Consider the following 21,962-nt stretch of genomic DNA (forward strand, 5'->3'; position numbering starts at 1 on the left):
TTTTGATGGGAGTGTGTTTTTTGGTCTCCTGAATCCTTGCCGACTCCAACGATACCAGACTTGCCAGGTTTCGGCATATGGTTTGCGCAGAGTTGTAATTTAGTGCTTAAAAAACATTTGCTGATATCTTCGAAACCGCTAGTCCGATCGAGACGAAACCAGCCTCAGAAGTTCGGAAACATAGGTCGATAGCTATACGCTAATGCCCAAATCTCAAAATATTGATAGTAAGGGGTAGTAAAATCCAATCAAAGTCAGGTGTCAGTCCTTTTTTACGTGTTTTTTCATATAAATGTCTATAACTCCAAAACAAAATGAGATATTTTCACCAAACTTGACACACATATGTATGGGCTCACTATGAGGACACATAAAAAAATTGGTGGGATTGTGCCTCTTGGTGGCGCTATAATAAAACAAAACATGAAATTCCCATTGACTTCAATGCAGTATTATGGTTTAAAATGCTAATGCTATAATTTAAGAATGCATTAGCGTATCGTTACAAAACTCGGTATGTGTCTTCCGCTCCATGTCCTGAAGATACTCAAAAAGTTTCGGGGTAGCGCCACCTTGTGGTCAAAAGTTGTAATAAAATGTACAGAAATGCGAATAACTTTTGATTAAATTAACCCATTGTAATGAAACTGGTCATAATACAGTCAATGGCTCATGCCGAGAACATGGATACCAATTTTGCCATATTTTGCAAACCTATCTGTCCTCCGTCTTGTTATTTGTTAAAAACCTACTTTTTCAAACTCATCCTAGACCGTTTGTCCGATTTTCACCAAAATTGATCCGTATCGTCTTCAGACCATGCTGACAAATAGTTATGGATTTCGGATTGATAGACAAAACAGTTTTCATATACCACTGCAACAGAGTTGAGCCATGATGCAAAAATTACTCTTGAGGCTGTATCTCTGCAATGCTTTGACATATTGACACCAAACTTTGCATGTGTCATTGTCATCTCAATCTGACTAAACCACATCAGTTTCGTAACAGTGACACCTATTGGTCGAAAGTGATAAACCATTAAACCATTATTATTGACTGTATTTAAAATTTGACTGCTATTTTGCCTAAAATCAACTTAATAGGTCCTTAATGGCTCATTGTTGCAGTTGGCTTGAGACTTCCAGCCATGCTGGCATGTCTTGTCTTCTTCTTTGCGCTTGGCCCCGATAATGGCTGCTTGTTATTAGGGGCCAAGCACCGAAGGTGCGGAGGCACCTATTGAAATCGTTAGTGTTCCTATTATTATTATTAGGGGCCAAGCACCGAAGGTGCGGAGGCACCTATTGAAATCGTTAGTGTTCCTATTATTATTCTGCTTCTTCTTCTTCTTCTTCCGCCATAGGAGTCTCTGGCAGCCCATAGAACCGTATGGTAAAAAGTTGTGAAATTTGGCACACTCATAGAGGCCAGTCTGAGCTGTCACTATAGCAAATTTGGTGCCTCTAACTCAATCCCTCTAGCGCCACCACCTGTCCAAAGTTTCACTCATATTTATGCTTATAACTTTTGACCCCTAAGGGCTAGAAACAAAATTCTTTTTTCATCGGATTCCTTGGCTCAAGCCGATTCGATTTCACCCTATGATGTCATTTTCCGGTATGCAAATTTTCCCGCCATTTTGAATTTTCTGAAAAACCTACTTTTTCGAACTCCTCCTAGGCCGTTGCTCCGATTTTCACGAAAATTGAAACAGATCATCTTCAGAGCATGTTGACAAAAAGTTATGGAATTCAAGTTGATTCGTCCAATCGTTTTCAATAAACGCACAAACAAATTTTACGTGGAGGTTGCAAAAACACACTAAAGGCTATATCTCCGCAACGCTTTATCGTATTCAAACCAACCTTGGTACATGTCATCACAAGCATGACTTGAAGCAACATGCAGCGTTTCGGCGCAGCGCCACCTACCTGTCCGGAGATACGAAAAATGCCTATTTTGGCTTATAACTTCTGAACCGTTTATCCAAAAATCATAAAATTGGTCTCATTAGATTCAGGGCGTCATGCCGAGTCGACTGATATCCAATTTTACCATGTCGGCCATTTTGGATGTCGGCCATTTTGAATTATGTGCAAAAATGCTGTATTTTATGAACGCATGAACAGATTGTTATGAAACTTGGTATGGGTCATCACCACGATGCCCTGAAGTAGCCTGAGAAGTTTCGAAACAGCGCCACCTAGTGGAGAATTTTTTTTTTCAAACGCTTATAACTTTGGGTGTGGTTGACATATTTTGATGGGAGTGTGTTTTTTGGTCTCCTGAATCCTTGCCGACTCCAACGATACCAGACTTGCCAGGTTTCGGCATATGGTTTGCGCAGAGTTGTAATTTAGTGCTTAAAAAACATTTGCTGATATCTTCGAAACCGCTTGTCCGATCGAGACGAAACCAGCCTCAGAAGTTCGGAAACATAGGTCGATAGCTATACGCTAATGCCCAAATCTCAAAATATTGATAGTAAGGGGTAGTAAAATCCAATCAAAGTCAGGTGTCAGTCCTTTTTTACGTGTTTTTTCATATAAATGTCTATAACTCCAAAACAAAATGAGATATTTTCACCAAACTTGACACACATATGTATGGGCTCACTATGAGGACACATAAAAAAATTGGTGGGATTGTGCCTCTTGGTGGCGCTATAATAAAACAAAACATGAAATTCCCATTGACTTCAATGCAGTATTATGGTTTAAAATGCTAATGCTATAATTTAAGAATGCATTAGCGTATCGTTACAAAACTCGGTATGTGTCTTCCGCTCCATGTCCCGAAGATACTCAAAAAGTTTCGGGGTAGCGCCACCTTGTGGTCAAAAGTTGTAATAAAATGTACAGAAATGCGAATAACTTTTGATTAAATTAACCCATTGTAATGAAACTGGTCATAATACATTCATTGGCTCATGCCGAGAACATGGATACCAATTGTGCCATATTTTGCAAACCTATCTGTCCTCCGTCTTGTTATTTGTTAAAAACCTACTTTTTCAAACTCATCCTAGACCGTTTGTCCGATTTTCACCAAAATTGATCCGTATCGTCTTCAGACCATGCTGACAAATAGTTATGGATTTCGGATTGATAGACAAAACAGTTTTCATATACCACTGCAACAGAGTTGAGCCATGATGCAAAAATTACTCTTGAGGCTGTATCTCTGCAATGCTTTGACATATTGACACCAAACTTTGCATGTGTCATTGTCATCTCAATCTGACTAAACCACATCAGTTTCGTAACAGTGACACCTATTGGTCGAAAGTGATAAACCATTAAACCATTATTATTGACTGTATTTAAAATTTTACTGCTATTTTGCCTAAAATCAACTTAATAGGTCCTTAATGGCTCATTGTTGCAGTTGGCTTGAGACTTCCAGCCATGCTGGCATGTCTTGTCTTCTTCTTTGCGCTTGGCCCCGATAATGGCTGCTTGCAGCTATATTTAGGGGCCAAGCACCGAAGGTGCGGAGGCACCTATTGAAATCGTTAGTGTTCCTATTATTAGGGGCCAAGCACCGAAGGTGCGGAGGCACCTATTGAAACCGTTGTCGCACTTTCTTCTTCCGCCATGGAGGTCTATGGCAGCCCATAGAACCGTTTGCGGGAAAGTTGTAACGATTTGACATTCTGATAGAGGGCAGTCCCAACATTAAATACACCAATTTTGGTGTCTCCAACTCAATCCCTCTAGCGCCACCACCTGTCCAAAGTTGCACTCATGTTTATGCTAATAACTTTTGAACCTTAAGGGCTAGAAACAAAATTCTTGTTTCCTCAGATTTCTGAGCTCCTGCCAATCCGAAAGCACCCTATGACGTCATTTCCGACATTATATGTTTCCCGCCATTTTGAATTTCCCCAAAATCCTACTTTTGCGAACTCGTCCTAGACTGTTCGTCTGATTTGCACGAAAATTGAACCAGATCATCTGCAGCCAGTGTCGACAAAAAGTTATGGAATTCAAGTTGATTCGTCAAATCTTTTCCGTTAAACGCGCAAACAAATTTTACGTAGCGCTTGCAAAAACAGACGTATGGCTGTATCTCCGCAACGCTTTATCGTATTCAGACCAAACTTGGTACATGTTGGCACAAGCATGTCTTGAGGCAACCTGCTGCGTTTCGGCGCAGCGCCGCCTACTGGCCCGGAGATAGGAAAAATGGCTATTTTTGCTTTTTTTTGCTGAACCGTTTGCCCAAAAATCACAAAAGTGGTCTCGTCAGATTCGAGACGTCATGCCGAGTCGACTGATGTCCAATTTTACCATGTCGGCCATTTTGGCTGTCGGCCATCTTGAATTATGTGCCAAAATGCTGTATTTTATGAACGCATGAACGGATTGTTACGGAACTCGGCATGGGTCATCACCACGATGCCCTGAAGTAGCCTGAGAAGTTTCGAAACAGCGCCACCTAGTTGAGATTTTTTTTAAAAAGTGCTTATAACTTTGGGTGTGGTTGACTTATTTTCACGCGACTCATCTCCTTAGACTCCTGAATCGTTGCAGAGTCCAACGATACCACACTTGCCAGGTTTCGGCGTATGGTTTGTGCACCGTTGTAATTTAGCGCTTTAAGAAAATTAGCCGATATCTTCGAAACCACTGGTCCGATCGAGACGAAACCAGCGTCAGAAGTTCGGAAACATAGGTCGCTAGGCACAGTCGTGAGGCCAAATCTCAAAATTTTGATAGTAAGGGGTAGTAAAATCCAATCAAAGTCAAGCGTCAGGCTGAAACCCTATTGGAACTGTTCATTTCCCCATGATGCATCATTTTCCAGCTAAAACTGCTCGGGCAGACCAAACCGTAAGTCGTAGAGACTTGAAACTTTCAGGGCTGGTAGTACTCACAACCACTGCAGACGTCACCGAAGCCCGCCCCGATCGGCCTGACGGGGGCGCTACAGCGATCAAAAGTGCGAAACGGCGATCAAAAGTACGAAACGGCTCATAACTCCTCAACCGTAAGGCTTAGCCTCGAGTGTCTTATATTGCTGGAATCCTTGGCTCGAGACGGACAAAATGCATATCTCGGATTTGCTTGCCCTTCAGGCGCCAATTTCGAGATATTTTAGGTTTTTTGTAAAACCTACTTTTGCAAATTACTCCCAGCTTATTTGACTGATCGGAACCAAACCACTGCAGAAATGTTCTCTGGAGAGAGACTATCAATAATTATCAAAAAAAAAAAAACATTTTGATTTATGGTTGCTAAGGGGAGCCAAAATGTTTGATGTGACCCGGACCTTATTTAATAAAATGGCTATAACTTGTGAACAGAACGAGATATTTCCACCAAATTAAGGTCACGTGTGAGTGAGGTCAGTCTGAGATCACATGAAAAAAATCGCAACGATTGATCACTTGGTGGCGCTATAACAGGGGAAAAACTCATGAAACTGGCAATATACGCACCCAAACATTAGTCAGATGAAAATGGGCATTCATTGTCTTTATCCTTGGTGCCATGATAGTCTATGAGGACAATGGCGTATCACAAACAAAGCATACTTCATTGGTGCAATGCCCTGAAGGAGCCTGAGAATTTTCAAGCCAGTGTTTTTCACAGTATTCACCTCATTAGACTCCTGAATCCTTGCCGAGTCCAATAATACCAAACATTCCTGGTTTCACCTTATGGTTTGTAAAAAGGTGTACTTTAGCACCTAAAAAACCTTTGCGAATGTAGGAAACAGTTAGTCCAATTAAAACAAAACCACAATAGGAAATTCTGAATACTTACATAGGTCAATAGCTAAACAATAATGACCAAAACAAAGCCAAAATTTTGGAAGAAAAAAAAAATCCAATCAATGCAGCCCATGCTCTCAAATATATTTTGCTATAACTTTAAAAGAAAATTAGATATTTACAACAAATTTGACATATATTTATGGACCCCTTTGAGGACACCTAAAAAAGCTATGATATTATATTTTTCCTTAGTTAATTTACCCATGAATGCTCTATCCCATCTATGATCTAAGTTTATTTGTTTATTTGGATCCCCATTAGCCAATACCTAGGCAGTGACTACTCTTCCTGAGGTCCCAAAAAGTAAAAAATACAAAACTACATTGAAGCTGCAAGAGGAATAAAAGGGTCCTCGCAACTGTGCCACCACTACCTTGTGGTTGTAGGAACACAGAGCACGGTGGGCAATATGCATTTAAGTATATAAAAATAGGAGGACTATATCAATCATTTGTATTTGCCACACTTCCTGCTACTGGGCTGTACTCTTATCAGAGGGTGGACCTGTATCAGGACATGACTAATGCATCCCTGAAATGTCTGAAGAGAGTGTGTCAATTAAACTCTGCCCTGTAAATGCAGACTCGAAAAGACATCCTTATAAACCTGTCTCCGGCACGACAACTCCAATCTATCAAATGATCTTACGAATATCTATTTATCTAATATGACTTCTGAACTGTAATGTTGCCAGTTTAAAAGGTAAAAAATAATCATACACTGTTATACGCAAAATAATAATCATACACTGTTTGTTCGTCGGCCAGAGGAGAACTGGCACCCCGACTTAGCCTGGTTTCTCCCAAGATTTTTTTATCTCCATCCTGGCCCTGAAGGAATTTTGGTTCCTTGCCACCGTTGCCTTTGGCTTGGCTTGCTCAGTTGGGGACACCTAAATTTCAACTATATTACTGATCTGCCCGCATTGACACTACATGATAATTGAAATTAGCTGGATGACATCACCATTTTCAACAGAGCAGTTGTACAAAATCTGTTGCATTATTTTCCTGTTAAAACTGTGAAGCTGCTTTGAAACTGGACTTGTTAAAAGTGCTATATAAATAAAGGTGACTTGACCAGCTAGTGGCACTATGAATAACTAAAATTTTGCCGAAACATCAGACTTTGTCAGGATACCACAAACATGTTCAACAAAACTCAAGATCTTTGAAATTTAACATCATTAAGTCTATTAACTATTAGACTGACCAAATATGATGTTGTTTTGGTTCAATCTTAATTAGTAGTTAATCACAATTTACTCTTGCCCACAGGTGACAATATAACTGACTAAATATTGACATGTAGACCACCATCAGTGCTCGGGCCCTAATTAAATCCACAACAATAAAATGAAACATACAAATCCCATTAAATGTCCCTTCCTTTTAAAACTCATTTTACTTCTTAAAATATGTAATATCTAATAGTAGTTCATTGTATATTTTCATTCCGATCGAGACGAAACCAGCGCCGGAAGTTCGGAAACATAGGTCGATAGCTATACACTAATTCCCAAATGTCAAAATATTGATAGTAAGGGGTAGTAAAATCCAATCAAAGTCAGGTGTCAGTCATTTTTTACGTGTTTTTTTCATACAACTGTTTATAACTCCAAAACAAAATGAGATATTTTCACCAAACTCGACACACATATGTATGGGCTCACTCTGATGACATATAAAAAATGGTGGGATTCTGCCTCTTGGTGGCGCTATAAAAGAACAAAACATGAAATTCCATTGACTTCAATGCAGTATTAGGGTATAAAATGCATATGCTATACTTTACGAATGCATTAGTGTATAATTACAAAACTCAGTATGTGTCTTCCGCTCTATGTCCTGAAGGTACTCAAAAAGTTTTCGGGCAACGCCACCTTGTGTAAAAGTTGTAATAAAGTGTACAAAAATGCTAATAACTTTTGATTAAATTAGCCTATTGCAATGAGACTGGTTATAAATCATTCTATGGCTCATGCCGAGAATATAGATACCAATTTTTCCCATATTTGGCAAACCTCTCTCCCCTCTATCTTGTTATTGGTTAAAAACCTACTTTTTCAAACTCGTCCTAGACCGTTTGTCCAATTTTCACCAAAATTAAATCGTATTGTCTTCAGACCATGTGAACAAATAATTATGGATTTTGTGTTGATAGACAAAACAGTTGTCATATACCACAGCAACGCAGTTGAGCTCTGATGCAAAAATGACTCTTGAGGCTGTATCTCTGCAATGCTTTGACATATTGACACCAAATGTGTCATTGTCTCCTCAATCTGACTACACCACATCAGTTTAGTAACAGTGCCACCTATTGGTCGAAAATGATAAACCATTAAATCATTATTATTGACTGTATTTAAAATTGTACTGCTTTTTTGCCTAAAATCAACTTAATAATTCTTTAATGGCTCATTGTTGCAGTTGGTTTGACACTTCCAGTCATGCTGGCATGTCTTGTCTTCTTCTTTGCGCTTGGCCCCGACAATTGCTGCTTGCAGCTATATTTAGGGGCCAAGCACCGAAGGTGCGGAGGCACCTATTGAAATCGTTAGTGTTCCTATTATTAGGGGCCAAGCACCGAAGGTGCGGAGGCACCTATTGAAATCGTTAGTGTTCCTATTATTATTATTCTGCTTCTTCTTCTTCTTCTTCTTCTTCTTCTTCCGCCATAGGAGTCTCTGGCAGCCCATAGAACCGTATGGTAAAAAGTTGTGAAATTTGGCACACTCATAGAGGCCAGTCTGAGCTGTCACTATAGCAAATTTGGTGCCTCTAACTCAATCCCTCTAGCGCCACCACCTGTCCAAAGTTTCACTCATATTTATGCTTATAACTTTTGACCCCTAAGGGCTAGAAACAAAATTCTTTTTTCATCGGATTCCTTGGCTCAAGCCGATTCGATTTCACCCTATGATGTCATTTTCCGGTATGCAAATTTTCCCGCCATTTTGAATTTTCTGAAAAACCTACTTTTTCAAACTCCTCCTAGGCCGTTGCTCCGATTTTCACGAAAATTGAAACAGATCATCTTCAGAGCATGTTGACAAAAAGTTATGGAATTCAAGTTGATTCGTCCAATCGTTTTCAATAAACGCACAAACAAATTTTACGTGGAGGTTGCAAAAACACACTAAAGGCTATATCTCCGCAACGCTTTATCGTATTCAAACCAACCTTGGTACATGTCATCACAAGCATGACTTGAAGCAACATGCAGCGTTTCGGCGCAGCGCCACCTACCTGTCCGGAGATACGAAAAATGCCTATTTTGGCTTATAACTTCTGAACCGTTTATCCAAAAATCATAAAATTGGTCTCATTAGATTCAGGGCGTCATGCCGAGTCGACTGATATCCAATTTTACCATGTCGGCCATTTTGGATGTCGGCCATTTTGAATTATGTGCAAAAATGCTGTATTTTATGAACGCATGAACGGATTGTTATGAAACTTGGTATGGGTCATCACCACGATGCCCTGAAGTAGCCTGAGAAGTTTCGAAACAGCGCCACCTAGTGGAGAATTTTTTTTTTCAAACGCTTATAACTTTGGGTGTGGTTGACATATTTTGATGGGAGTGTGTTTTTTGGTCTCCTGAATCCTTGCCGACTCCAACGATACCAGACTTGCCAGGTTTCGGCATATGGTTTGCGCAGAGTTGTAATTTAGTGCTTAAAAAACATTTGCTGATATCTTCGAAACCGCTAGTCCGATCGAGACGAAACCAGCCTCAGAAGTTCGGAAACATAGGTCGATAGCTATACGCTAATGCCCAAATCTCAAAATATTGATAGTAAGGGGTAGTAAAATCCAATCAAAGTCAGGTGTCAGTCATTTTTTACGTGTTTTTTCATATAAATGTCTATAACTCCAAAACAAAATGAAATATTTTCACCAAACTTGACACACATATGTATGGGCTCACTACGAGGACACATAAAAAAATTGGTGGGATTGTGCCTCTTGGTGGCGCTATAATAAAACAAAACATGAAATTCCCATTGACTTCAATGCAGTATTACGGTTTAAAATGCTAATGCTATAATTTAAGAATGCACTAGTGTATCATTACAAAACTCGGTATGTGTCTTCCGCTCTATGTCCCGAAGATATTCAAAAAGTTTCGGGGCAGCGCCACCTTGTGGTCAAAAGTTGTAATAAAATGTACAAAAATGCTAATAACTTTTGATTAAATTAGCCTATTGTAATGAGACTGGTCATAATACATTCATTGGCTCATGCCGAGAAGATAGATACCAATTTTGCCATATTTTGCAAACATATCTGTGCTCCATCTTGTTATTTGTTAAAAATCTACTTTTTCAAACTCATCCTAGACCGTTTGTCCGATTTTCACCAAAATTGATCCGTATCGTCTTCAGACCATGCTGACAAATACTTATGGATTTCGGATTGATAGACAAAACAGTTTTCATATACCACTGCAACAGAGTTGAGCCATGATGCAAAAATTACTCTTGAGGCTGTATCTCTGCAATGCTTTGACATATTGACACCAAACTTTGCATGTGTCATTGTCATCTCAATCTGACTAAACCACATCAGTTTCGTAACAGTGACACCTATTGGTCGAAAGTGATAAACCATTAAACCATTATTATTGACTGTATTTAAAATTTGACTGCTATTTTGCCTAAAATCAACTTAATAGGTCCTTAATGGCTCATTGTTGCAGTTGGCTTGAGACTTCCAGCCATGCTGGCATGTCTTGTCTTCTTCTTTGCGCTTGGCCCCGATAATGGCTGCTTGCAGCTATATTTAGGGGCCAAGCACCGAAGGTGCGGAGGCACCTATTGAAATCGTTATTAGGGGCCAAGCACCGAAGGTGCGGAGGCACCTATTGAAATTGTTAGTGTTCCTATTATTATTATTCTGCTTCTTCTTCTTCTTCTTCTTTTTCTTTTTCTTCCGCCATAGGAGTCTCTGGCAGCCCATAGAACCGTATGGTAAAAAGTTGTGAAATTTGGCACACTCATAGAGGCCAGTCTGAGCTGTCACTATAGCAAATTTGGTGCCTCTAACTCAATCCCTCTAGCGCCACCACCTGTCCAAAGTTTCACTCATATTTATGCTTATAACTTTTGACCCCTAAGGGCTAGAAACAAAATTCTTTTTTCATCGGATTCCTTGGCTCAAGCCGATTCGATTTCACCCTATGATGTCATTTTCCGGTATGCAAATTTTCCCGCCATTTTGAATTTTCTGAAAAACCTACTTTTTCGAACTCCTCCTAGGCCGTTGCTCCGATTTTCACGAAAATTGAAACAGATCATCTTCAGAGCATGTTGACAAAAAGTTATGGAATTCAAGTTGATTCGTCCAATCGTTTTCAATAAACGCACAAACAAATTTTACGTGGAGGTTGCAAAAACACACTAAAGGCTATATCTCCGCAACGCTTTATCGTATTCAAACCAACCTTGGTACATGTCATCACAAGCATGACTTGAAGCAACATGCAGCGTTTCGGCGCAGCGCCACCTACCTGTCCAGAGATACGAAAAATGCCTATTTTGGCTTATAACTTCTGAACCGTTTATCCAAAAATCATAAAATTGGTCTCATTAGATTCAGGGCGTCATGCCGAGTCGACTGATATCCAATTTTACCATGTCGGCCATTTTGGATGTCGGCCATTTTGAATTATGTGCAAAAATGCTGTATTTTATGAACGCATGAACAGATTGTTATGAAACTTGGTATGGGTCATCACCACGATGCCCTGAAGTAGCCTGAGAAGTTTCGAAACAGCGCCACCTAGTGGAGAATTTTTTTTTCCAAACGCTTATAACTTTGGGTGTGGTTGACATATTTTGATGGGAGTGTGTTTTTTGGTCTCCTGAATCCTTGCCGACTCCAACGATACCAGACTTGCCAGGTTTCGGCATATGGTTTGCGCAGAGTTGTAATTTAGTGCTTAAAAAACATTTGCTGATATCTTCGAAACCGCTAGTCCGATCGAGACGAAACCAGCCTCAGAAGTTCGGAAACATAGGTCGATAGCTATACGCTAATGCCCAAATCTCAAAATATTGATAGTAAGGGGTAGTAAAATCCAATCAAAGTCAGGTGTCAGTCATTTTTTACGTGTTTTTTCATATAAATGTCTATAACTCCAAAACAAAATGAAATATTTTCACCAAACTTGACACACATATGTATGGGCTCACTACGAGGACACATAAAAAAATTGGTGGGATTGTGCCTCTTGGTGGCGCTATAATAAAACAAAACATGAAATTCCCATTGACTTCAATGCAGTATTACGGTTTAAAATGCTAATGCTATAATTTAAGAATGCACTAGTGTATCGTTACAAAACTCGGTATGTGTCTTCCGCTCTATGTCCCGAAGATATTCAAAAAGTTTCGGGGCAGCGCCACCTTGTGGTCAAAAGTTGTAATAAAATGTACAGAAATGCGAATAACTTTTGATTAAATTAGCCTATTGTAATGAGACTGGTCATAATACATTCATTGGCTCATGCCGAGAAGATAGATACCAATTTTGCCATATTTTGCAAACATATCTGTGCTCCATCTTGTTATTTGTTAAAAATCTACTTTTTCAAACTCATCCTAGACCGTTTGTCCGATTTTCACCAAAATTGATCCGTATCGTCTTCAGACCATGCTGACAAATACTTATGGATTTCGGATTGATAGACAAAACAGTTTTCATATACCACTGCAACAGAGTTGAGCCATGATGCAAAAATTACTCTTGAGGCTGTATCTCTGCAATGCTTTGACATATTGACACCAAACTTTGCATGTGTCATTGTCATCTCAATCTGACTAAACCACATCAGTTTCGTAACAGTGACACCTATTGGTCGAAAGTGATAAACCATTAAACCATTATTATTGACTGTATTTAAAATTTGACTGCTATTTTGCCTAAAATCAACTTAATAGGTCCTTAATGGCTCATTGTTGCAGTTGGCTTGAGACTTCCAGCCATGCTGGCATGTCTTGTCTTCTTCTTTGCGCTTGGCCCCGATAATGGCTGCTTGCAGCTATATTGTTCCTATTATTATTCTGCTTCTTCTTCTTTTTCCGCCATAGGAGTCTCTGGCAGCCCATAGAACCGTATGGTAAAAAGTTGTGAAATTTGGCACACTCATAGAGGCCAGTCTGAGCTGTCACTATAGCAAATTTGGTGCCTCTAACTCAATCCCTCTAGCGCCACCACCTGTCCAAAGTTTCACTCATATTTATGCTTATAACTTTTGACCCCTAAGGGCTAGAAACAAAATTCTTTTTTCATCGGATTCCTTGGCTCAAGCCGATTCGATTTCACCCTATGATGTCATTTTCCGGTATGCAAATTTTCCCGCCATTTTGAATTTTCTGAAAAACCTACTTTTTCGAACTCCTCCTAGGCCGTTGCTCCGATTTTCACGAAAATTGAAACAGATCATCTTCAGAGCATGTTGACAAAAAGTTATGGAATTCAAGTTGATTCGTCCAATCGTTTTCAATAAACGCACAAACAAATTTTACGTGGAGGTTGCAAAAACACACTAAAGGCTATATCTCCGCAACGCTTTATCGTATTCAAACCAACCTTGGTACATGTCATCACAAGCATGACTTGAAGCAACATGCAGCGTTTCGGCGCAGCGCCACCTACCTGTCCGGAGATACGAAAAATGCCTATTTTGGCTTATAACTTCTGAACCGTTTATCCAAAAATCATAAAATTGGTCTCATTAGATTCAGGGCGTCATGCCGAGTCGACTGATATCCAATTTTACCATGTCGGCCATTTTGGATGTCGGCCATTTTGAATTATGTGCAAAAATGCTGTATTTTATGAACGCATGAACAGATTGTTATGAAACTTGGTATGGGTCATCACCACGATGCCCTGAAGTAGCCTGAGAAGTTTCGAAACAGCGCCACCTAGTGGAGAATTTTTTTTTTCAAACGCTTATAACTTTGGGTGTGGTTGACATATTTTGATGGGAGTGTGTTTTTTGGTCTCCTGAATCCTTGCCGACTCCAACGATACCAGACTTGCCAGGTTTCGGCATATGGTTTGCGCAGAGTTGTAATTTAGTGCTTAAAAAACATTTGCTGATATCTTCGAAACCGCTAGTCCGATCGAGACGAAACCAGCCTCAGAAGTTCGGAAACATAGGTCGATAGCTATACGCTAATGCCCAAATCTCAAAATATTGATAGTAAGGGGTAGTAAAATCCAATCAAAGTCAGGTGTCAGTCATTTTTTACGTGTTTTTTCATATAAATGTCTATAACTCCAAAACAAAATGAAATATTTTCACCAAACTTGACACACATATGTATGGGCTCACTACGAGGACACATAAAAAAATTGGTGGGATTGTGCCTCTTGGTGGCGCTATAATAAAACAAAACATGAAATTCCCATTGACTTCAATGCAGTATTACGGTTTAAAATGCTAATGCTATAATTTAAGAATGCACTAGTGTATCATTACAAAACTCGGTATGTGTCTTCCGCTCTATGTCCCGAACATATTCAAAAAGTTTCGGGGCAGCGCCACCTTGTGGTCAAAAGTTGTAATAAAATGTACAAAAATGCTAATAACTTTTGATTAAATTAGCCTATTGTAATGAGACTGGTCATAATACATTCATTGGCTCATGCCGAGAAGATAGATACCAATTTTGCCATATTTTGCAAACATATCTGTGCTCCATCTTGTTATTTGTTAAAAATCTACTTTTTCAAACTCATCCTAGACCGTTTGTCCGATTTTCACCAAAATTGATCCGTATCGTCTTCAGACCATGCTGACAAATAGTTATGGATTTCGGATTGATAGACAAAACAGTTTTCATATACCACTGCAACAGAGTTGAGCCATGATGCAAAAATTACTCTTGAGGCTGTATCTCTGCAATGCTTTGACATATTGACACCAAACTTTGCATGTGTCATTGTCATCTCAATCTGACTAAACCACATCAGTTTCGTAACAGTGACACCTATTGGTCGAAAGTGATAAACCATTAAACCATTATTATTGACTGTATTTAAAATTTGACTGCTATTTTGCCTAAAATCAACTTAATAGGTCCTTAATGGCTCATTGTTGCAGTTGGCTTGAGACTTCCAGCCATGCTGGCATGTCTTGTCTTCTTCTTTGCGCTTGGCCCCGATAATGGCTGCTTGCAGCTATATTTATTATTCTGCTTCTTCTTCTTCTTCTTCTTCTTCTTCTTCTTCCGCCATAGGAGTCTCTGGCAGCCCATAGAACCGTATGGTAAAAAGTTGTGAAATTTGGCACACTCATAGAGGCCAGTCTGAGCTGTCACTATAGCAAATTTGGTGCCTCTAACTCAATCCCTCTAGCGCCACCACCTGTCCAAAGTTTCACTCATATTTATGCTTATAACTTTTGACCCCTAAGGGCTAGAAACAAAATTCTTTTTTCATCGGATTCCTTGGCTCAAGCCGATTCGATTTCACCATATGATGTCATTTTCCGGTATGCAAATTTTCCCGCCATTTTGAATTTTCTGAAAAACCTACTTTTTCGAACTCCTCCTAGGCCGTTGCTCCGATTTTCACGAAAATTGAAACAGATCATCTTCAGAGCATGTTGACAAAAAGTTATGGAATTCAAGTTGATTCGTCCAATCGTTTTCAATAAACGCACAAACAAATTTTACGTGGAGGTTGCAAAAACACACTAAAGGCTATATCTCCGCAACGCTTTATCGTATTCAAACCAACCTTGGTACATGTCATCACAAGCATGACTTGAAGCAACATGCAGCGTTTCGGCGCAGCGCCACCTACCTGTCCGGAGATACGAAAAATGCCTATTTTGGCTTATAACTTCTGAACCGTTTATCCAAAAATCATAAAATTGGTCTCATTAGATTCAGGGCGTCATGCCGAGTCGACTGATATCCAATTTTACCATGTCGGCCATTTTGGATGTCGGCCATTTTGAATTATGTGCAAAAATGCTGTATTTTATGAACGCATGAACAGATTGTTATGAAACTTGGTATGGGTCATCACCACGATGCCCTGAAGTAGCCTGAGAAGTTTCGAAACAGCGCCACCTAGTGGAGAATTTTTTTTTTCAAACGCTTATAACTTTAGGTGTGGTTGACATATTTTGATGGGAGTGTGTTTTTTGGTCTCCTGAATCCTTGCCGACTCCAACGATACCAGACTTGCCAGGTTTCGGCATATGGTTTGCGCAGAGTTGTAATTTAGTGCTTAAAAAACATTTGCTGATATCTTCGAAACCGCTAGTCCGATCGAGACGAAACCAGCCTCAGAAGTTCGGAAACATAGGTCGATAGCTATATGCTAATGCCCAAATCTCAAAATATTGATAGTAAGGGGTAGTAAAATCCAATCAAAGTCAGGTGTCAGTCCTTTTTTACGTGTTTTTTCATATAAATGTCTATAACTCCAAAACAAAATGAGATATTTTCACCAAACTTGACACACATATGTATGGGCTCACTATGAGGACACATAAAAAAATTGGTGGGATTGTGCCTCTTGGTGGCGCTATAATAAAACAAAACATGAAATTCCCATTGACTTCAATGCAGTATTATGGTTTAAAATGCTAATGCTATAATTTACGAATGCATTAGCGTATCGTTACAAAACTCGGTATGTGTCTTCCGCTCCATGTCCTGAAGATACTCAAAAAGTTTCGGGGTAGCGCCACCTTGTGGTCAAAAGTTGTAATAAAATGTACAAAAATGCTAATAACTTTTGATTAAATTAGCCTATTGTAATGAGACTGGTCATAATACATTCATTGGCTCATGCCGAGAAGATAGATACCAATTTTGCCATATTTTGCAAACATATCTGTGCTCCATCTTGTTATTTGTTAAAAATCTACTTTTTCAAACTCATCCTAGACCGTTTGTCCGATTTTCACCAAAATTGATCCGTATCGTCTTCAGACCATGCTGACAAATACTTATGGATTTCGGATTGATAGACAAAACAGTTTTCATATACCACTGCAACAGAGTTGAGCCATGATGCAAAAATTACTCTTGAGGCTGTATCTCTGCAATGCTTTGACATATTGACACCAAACTTTGCATGTGTCATTGTCATCTCAATCTGACTAAACCACATCAGTTTCGTAACAGTGACACCTATTGGTCGAAAGTGATAAACCATTAAACCATTATTATTGACTGTATTTAAAATTTGACTGCTATTTTGCCTAAAATCAACTTAATAGGTCCTTAATGGCTCATTGTTGCAGTTGGCTTGAGACTTCCAGCCATGCTGGCATGTCTTGTCTTCTTCTTTGCGCTTGGCCCCGATAATGGCTGCTTGCAGCTATATTTAGGGGCCAAGCACCGAAGGTGCGGAGGCACCTATTGAAATCGTTAGTGTTCCTATTATTATTCTGCTTCTTCTTCTTCTTCCGCCATAGGAGTCTCTGGCAGCCCATAGAACCGTATGGTAAAAAGTTGTGAAATTTGGCACACTCATAGAGGCCAGTCTGAGCTGTCACTATAGCAAATTTGGTGCCTCTAACTCAATCCCTCTAGCGCCACCACCTGTCCAAAGTTTCACTCATATTTATGCTTATAACTTTTGACCCCTAAGGGCTAGAAACAAAATTCTTTTTTCATCGGATTCCTTGGCTCAAGCCGATTCGATTTCACCCTATGATGTCATTTTCCGGTATGCAAATTTTCCCGCCATTTTGAATTTTCTGAAAAACCTACTTTTTCGAACTCCTCCTAGGCCGTTGCTCCGATTTTCACGAAAATTGAAACAGATCATCTTCAGAGCATGTTGACAAAAAGTTATGGAATTCAAGTTGATTCGTCCAATCGTTTTCAATAAACGCACAAACAAATTTTACGTGGAGGTTGCAAAAACACACTAAAGGCTATATCTCCGCAACGCTTTATCGTATTCAAACCAACCTTGGTACATGTCATCACAAGCATGACTTGAAGCAACATGCAGCGTTTCGGCGCAGCGCCACCTACCTGTCCGGAGATACGAAAAATGCCTATTTTGGCTTATAACTTCTGAACCGTTTATCCAAAAATCATAAAATTGGTCTCATTAGATTCAGGGCGTCATGCCGAGTCGACTGATATCCAATTTTACCATGTCGGCCATTTTGGATGTCGGCCATTTTGAATTATGTGCAAAAATGCTGTATTTTATGAACGCATGAACAGATTGTTATGAAACTTGGTATGGGTCATCACCACGATGCCCTGAAGTAGCCTGAGAAGTTTCGAAACAGCGCCACCTAGTGGAGAATTTTTTTTTCCAAACGCTTATAACTTTGGGTGTGGTTGACATATTTTGATGGGAGTGTGTTTTTTGGTCTCCTGAATCCTTGCCGACTCCAACGATACCAGACTTGCCAGGTTTCGGCATATGGTTTGCGCAGAGTTGTAATTTAGTGCTTAAAAAACATTTGCTGATATCTTCGAAACCGCTAGTCCGATCGAGACGAAACCAGCCTCAGAAGTTCGGAAACATAGGTCGATAGCTATACGCTAATGCCCAAATCTCAAAATATTGATAGTAAGGGGTAGTAAAATCCAATCAAAGTCAGGTGTCAGTCCTTTTTTACGTGTTTTTTCATATAAATGTCTATAACTCCAAAACAAAATGAGATATTTTCACCAAACTTGACACACATATGTATGGGCTCACTATGAGGACACATAAAAAAATTGGTGGGATTGTGCCTCTTGGTGGCGCTATAATAAAACAAAACATGAAATTCCCATTGACTTCAATGCAGTATTATGGTTTAAAATGCTAATGCTATAATTTACGAATGCATTAGCGTATCGTTACAAAACTCGGTATGTGTCTTCCGCTCCATGTCCTGAAGATACTCAAAAAGTTTCGGGGTAGCGCCACCTTGTGGTCAAAAGTTGTAATAAAATGTACAAAAATGCTAATAACTTTTGATTAAATTAGCCTATTGTAATGAGACTGGTCATAATACATTCATTGGCTCATGCCGAGAAGATAGATACCAATTTTGCCATATTTTGCAAACATATCTGTGCTCCATCTTGTTATTTGTTAAAAATCTACTTTTTCAAACTCATCCTAGACCGTTTGTCCGATTTTCACCAAAATTGATCCGTATCGTCTTCAGACCATGCTGACAAATAGTTATGGATTTCGGATTGATAGACAAAACAGTTTTCATATACCACTGCAACAGAGTTGAGCCATGATGCAAAAATTACTCTTGAGGCTGTATCTCTGCAATGCTTTGACATATTGACACCAAACTTTGCATGTGTCATTGTCATCTCAATCTGACTAAACCACATCAGTTTCGTAACAGTGACACCTATTGGTCGAAAGTGATAAACCATTAAACCATTATTATTGACTGTATTTAAAATTTGACTGCTATTTTGCCTAAAATCAACTTAATAGGTCCTTAATGGCTCATTGTTGCAGTTGGCTTGAGACTTCCAGCCATGCTGGCATGTCTTGTCTTCTTCTTTGCGCTTGGCCCCGATAATGGCTGCTTGCAGCTATATTTAGGGGCCAAGCACCGAAGGTGCGGAGGCACCTATTGAAATCGTTAGTGTTCCTATTATTATTCTGCTTCTTCTTCTTCTTCCGCCATAGGAGTCTCTGGCAGCCCATAGAACCGTATGGTAAAAAGTTGTGAAATTTGGCACACTCATAGAGGCCAGTCTGAGCTGTCACTATAGCAAATTTGGTGCCTCTAACTCAATCCCTCTAGCGCCACCACCTGTCCAAAGTTTCACTCATATTTATGCTTATAACTTTTGACCCCTAAGGGCTAGAAACAAAATTCTTTTTTCATCGGATTCCTTGGCTCAAGCCGATTCGATTTCACCCTATGATGTCATTTTCCGGTATGCAAATTTTCCCGCCATTTTGAATTTTCTGAAAAACCTACTTTTTCGAACTCCTCCTAGGCCGTTGCTCCGATTTTCACGAAAATTGAAACAGATCATCTTCAGAGCATGTTGACAAAAAGTTATGGAATTCAAGTTGATTCGTCCAATCGTTTTCAATAAACGCACAAACAAATTTTACGTGGAGGTTGCAAAAACACACTAAAGGCTATATCTCCGCAACGCTTTATCGTATTCAAACCAACCTTGGTACATGTCATCACAAGCATGACTTGAAGCAACATGCAGCGTTTCGGCGCAGCGCCACCTACCTGTCCGGAGATACGAAAAATGCCTATTTTGGCTTATAACTTCTGAACCGTTTATCCAAAAATCATAAAATTGGTCTCATTAGATTCAGGGCGTCATGCCGAGTCGACTGATATCCAATTTTACCATGTCGGCCATTTTGGATGTCGGCCATTTTGAATTATGTGCAAAAATGCTGTATTTTATGAACGCATGAACAGATTGTTATGAAACTTGGTATGGGTCATCACCACGATGCCCTGAAGTAGCCTGAGAAGTTTCGAAACAGCGCCACCTAGTGGAGAATTTTTTTTTTCAAACGCTTATAACTTTGGGTGTGGTTGACATATTTTGATGGGAGTGTGTTTTTTGGTCTCCTGAATCCTTGCCGACTCCAACGATACCAGACTTGCCAGGTTTCGGCATATGGTTTGCGCAGAGTTGTAATTTAGTGCTTAAAAAACATTTGCTGATATCTTCGAAACCGCTAGTCCGATCGAGACGAAACCAGCCTCAGAAGTTCGGAAACATAGGTCGATAGCTATACGCTAATGCCCAAATCTCAAAATATTGATAGTAAGGGGTAGTAAAATCCAATCAAAGTCAGGTGTCAGTCATTTTTTACGTGTTTTTTCATATAAATGTCTATAACTCCAAAACAAAATGAGGTATTTTCACCAAACTTGACACACATATGTATGGGCTCACTACGAGGACACATAAAAAAATTGATGGGATTGTGCCTCTTGGTGGCGCTATAATAAAACAAAACATGAAATTCCCATTGACTTCAATGCAGTATTACGGTTTAAAATGCTAATGCTATAATTTAAGAATGCACTAGTGTATCATTACAAAACTCGGTATGTGTCTTCCGCTCTATGTCCCGAAGATATTCAAAAAGTTTCGGGGCAGCGCCACCTTGTGGTCAAAAGTTGTAATAAAATGTACAAAAATGCTAATAACTTTTGATTAAATTAGCCTATTGTAATGAGACTGGTCATGATACATTCATTGGCTCATGCCGAGAAGATAGATACCAATTTTGCCATATTTTGCAAACATATCTGTGCTCCATCTTGTTATTTGTTAAAAATCTACTTTTTCAAACTCATCCTAGACCGTTTGTCCGATTTTCACCAAAATTGATCCGTATCGTCTTCAGACCATGCTGACAAATACTTATGGATTTCCGATTGATAGACAAAACAGTTTTCATATACCACTGCAACAGAGTTGAGCCATGATGCAAAAATTACTCTTGAGGCTGTATCTCTGCAATGCTTTGACATATTGACACCAAACTTTGCATGTGTCATTGTCATCTCAATCTGACTAAACCACATCAGTTTCGTAACAGTGACACCTATTGGTCGAAAGTGATAAACCATTAAACCATTATTATTGACTGTATTTAAAATTTGACTGCTATTTTGCCTAAAATCAACTTAATAGGTCCTTAATGGCTCATTGTTGCAGTTGGCTTGAGACTTCCAGCCATGCTGGCATGTCTTGTCTTCTTCTTTGCGCTTGGCCCCGATAATGGCTGCTTGTTCTGCTTCTTCTTCTTCTTCTTTTTCTTCCGCCATAGGAGTCTCTGGCAGCCCATAGAACCGTATGGTAAAAAGTTGTGAAATTTGGCACACTCATAGAGGCCAGTCTGAGCTGTCACTATAGCAAATTTGGTGCCTCTAACTCAATCCCTCTAGCGCCACCACCTGTCCAAAGTTTCACTCATATTTATGCTTATAACTTTTGACCCCTAAGGGCTAGAAACAAAATTCTTTTTTCATCGGATTCCTTGGCTCAAGCCGATTCGATTTCACCCTATGATGTCATTTTCCGGTATGCAAATTTTCCCGCCATTTTGAATTTTCTGAAAAACCTACTTTTTCGAACTCCTCCTAGGCCGTTGCTCCGATTTTCACGAAAATTGAAACAGATCATCTTCAGAGCATGTTGACAAAAAGTTATGGA

At 39.5% G+C, this 21,962-nt stretch overlaps 1 protein-coding gene across 2 annotated transcripts in view; it reads left to right on the top strand.

Moving 5' to 3' along the window:
- plekhh3 (pleckstrin homology, MyTH4 and FERM domain containing H3) overlaps window positions 1-21,962 on the top strand; it is a 127,294-nt gene that overhangs the window by 8,817 nt on the left and 96,515 nt on the right. The window lies entirely within an intron of this gene.

Source organism: Pseudorasbora parva, chromosome 2 (genome assembly GCF_024679245.1).
Source record: "Pseudorasbora parva isolate DD20220531a chromosome 2, ASM2467924v1, whole genome shotgun sequence".
Lineage (NCBI taxonomy): Eukaryota > Metazoa > Chordata > Actinopteri > Cypriniformes > Gobionidae > Pseudorasbora > Pseudorasbora parva.